The sequence below is a fragment of the Loxodonta africana genome, chromosome 2, assembly GCF_030014295.1.
Source record: "Loxodonta africana isolate mLoxAfr1 chromosome 2, mLoxAfr1.hap2, whole genome shotgun sequence".
Taxonomy (NCBI): domain Eukaryota; kingdom Metazoa; phylum Chordata; class Mammalia; order Proboscidea; family Elephantidae; genus Loxodonta; species Loxodonta africana.
The window spans coordinates 207,271,755-207,274,923 of NC_087343.1; the positions used below are offsets into that span (position 1 = coordinate 207,271,755).

Here is a 3,169-nt window from a genome sequence, read left to right on the forward strand (position 1 = left end):
CTTGACCTGAGTATTTTTTAAACTGTTATTGGTATATATATACATATATATATACACACACACACACACACAAAAACATTTTACATTTCAACATTTTTTACATTTCAACATTTTTTACATATAAAATTCAGTGAAGTAAATTGTACTTATTTTTAACAAAACTTTGGTCTGATTATAACTTATCTATATATTTCCCTTATCATATAAGAGAAGCAGTGTAAAGTGTTTCTGATCCCCTCATACACAAACACTTCCCCAACTAAACCCACATTCTTTTCATAGCATACCTTGTAGTAATATTTTTATGGTCCTCGAAAGAACAAATATTTTCATAATTATTCTGTAAATGAATAAATGACTCATTGTTTTCACTTCTTTTATAACACTAAATGTGTTATCTCAAAATAAATTGACACAGCACTCTATATTTAATATTTTAAGTGTGGATAAATACAAAAGATAAAGTTTAACATAATATATTGCAAGGATAACACTTTAAGCTTTTTTAAGACTGAAACATTTAGTGAGAGCTTGTAACTTGCCAAACACTTATGGCTGAGACTTGCTTATCCATAACACCAGATCTCTTGCTTAACTATTGATTCAAATCATTAAAAATCCTCAGAAAATGAAGATTTTGATAAACCACACAGGTTAATGAATTTATATATCAAATTTTATAAAGTCGTTGTGTTAACTGTCTTCAAGTCACTTCCGACTCATAGCAACCCTATGTACAACAGAAAAAAAACTCTGCCTCGTACTGTATCATCCTTACAATCTTTGCTATGTTTGAGGCCATTGTTGCAGCCACTGTGTTAATCCATCTCATCAAAGGTCTTCCTTTTTTGCTCAGCCTTTACATTAACAAGGCTTATCTCATTCTCCAAGGTCTGGTACCTCCTGATAACATGCCCACAGAGCGTAAAATGAGGTCTCACCATCCTCAAATCCAAGGAGCCTTATGGCTGTCCTTCTTCCAAGACAGACTTGTTCATTCTTCTGGCTATCCAAGGGACAGTCAATATTCTTTGTCAACAATTATATAAAGTATATCTATATAATTCTAATCTATAACCTCATTTATTGCTGAAAACATGAATTTCACCCAATAACTTAGGGTGAGCCTAAGCAATTTCCTATAAATTTCCTGATTAAAATATTTTTTTCATGATTTTCCTGATGGCACATTTTATTTGTTCATTTCTGAGACTGTAGATAATGGGGTTGAGGAGGGGGACAATTACAGAATAGAACACAGAAAGGACCACATCCTAAATGGTTGCAGAGTTTCCAGATGGTCTTAGGTATATGTATACAAGTGAGCTGAGGAAGATAGACAACACGAGGATATGAGGGATGCAGGTGGAAAAAGCCTTTGCTCTGTCAGTTCTGCTTGGGAACTTGAGCACAGTAAAAAATATGTGAAGGTAAGACCTGATGATGAAAATGAAACAGCCTCCACCAGTCCCCAGACCAGAGGCAAGGATTATCATCTCATTGTTGAAGGTGTCAGAGCAGGAGAGCTTCAGCAGAGAGGGAATGTCACAGAAAAACTGATGAATAACTAGACTGACAAAAAGGGAGCCTGAAAGTGATGCCTGTGTGGAATGCTGAGTAGACCAGACCACTGAGGATGGAAACCAGTGTCATGTGGACACAGACTCGAGGGTTCATGATCACAGGGTAGTGGAGAGGCTGGCAGATGACCACGTAGTGGTCATGGGCCATGATGGTGAGGAATAGCAACTCCAGATACACAAAGAAAACCACTAGGAAGGCCTGAGCTACACATCCTGTCTTTGAAATGGCACTGCTGTCAAGCAGGTTGTTGACACATGAATTAGAGACCCTTACAGAAATGTAGCAAGCATCCAAGATAGGTTCCTGAGGAAGAAGTACATAGGGGTGTGTAGGCCCTTGTCCAGGGTGGTGACTAAAACAATGAGAAAATTCCCAGTGATAGTCACAAAATACATCAGAGAAAAGGATACAGCATGCAAAACTTGTAGTTCCCTTACATCGGAAAACCCCGTCAGAAGAAATTCCATCATCATGGTGGAATTGAGCATCTCTTGGTGAGGCGGCTCGTACCTGGGAGGCAATGAGAGAAGCAAGAAGGATTAAATTATGAGAAGATGGCTTTCAATTGTTCTTCTTTTGCCCCCTTCCTATTTCTTATCCCTATTTAGATCCGTAATATTTTAGAAGTTTATTTTTGTGCTTCAGTAGCCTCCATAATATTCCTATTCCTGTTTTAAGAATGAAGTAAAATCACAATTTTATCATAAACAAAATACATATTCATGCTTAATATATAATTTTATATATTTCCATGTGAATATGTAATTTTCTAATGATAAAATAGTTAAAGATGGAGTCCCTGTTGTTGTTGTTGTTAGATGCCGTCGAGTCTGTTCCGACTTATAGTGACTCTGTGAACAACAGAACAAAACACTGCCCGGTCCTGTGCCATCTTTACAGTCGTTATGCTTGAGCTCATTGTTGCAGCCACTGTGACAATCCAACTCGTTGAGGCTCTTGCTCTTTTCAGCTGACTCTGTACTTTGCCAAGCATGATGTCCTTCTCCAGGGACTGATCCCTCCTGACAACATGTTCAAAATATGTAAGACACAGTCTCGCTACCCTTGCTTCTAAGGAGCATTTTGGTTATACTTCTTCCAAGACAGATTTTGTTTGTTCTTTTGGCCGTCCATGGTATATTCAATATTCTTCGCCAACACCACAAATCCAAAGGTGTCAATTCTTCAGTCTTCCTTATTCATTGTCCAGCTTTCACATGCATATGATGTGATCAAAAATACCATGCCTTGGGTCAGGTGCACCTTAGTCTTTAAGGTGGCATCTTTGCCTTTCAATACTTTAAAGAGGTCCTTTGCAGCAGATTTACCCAATGCAACACATCTTTTGATTTCTTGACTGCTGCTTCTATGGCTGTTGATTGTGGATCCAAGTAAAAGGAAATCCTTGACAACTTCAATCTTTTCTCCGTTTATGCTGCTCGTTGGTCCTGTTGCGAGGATTTTTGTTTTCTTTATGTTGAGGTGCAATCCATACTGAAGACTGTGGTCTTTGATCTTCATCAGTAAATACGTCAAGTCCTCTTCACTTTCAGCAAGCAAGGTTGTGTCATCTGCATAACACAGG

General features: G+C 37.9%; 1 pseudogene; it reads right to left on the reverse strand.

Moving 5' to 3' along the window:
* Positions 1–1,139: 1,139 nt before the first annotated feature.
* LOC111749013 (olfactory receptor 14C36-like) lies at positions 1,140–2,411 on the reverse strand (annotated as a pseudogene).
* Positions 2,412–3,169: the final 758 nt, after the last annotated feature.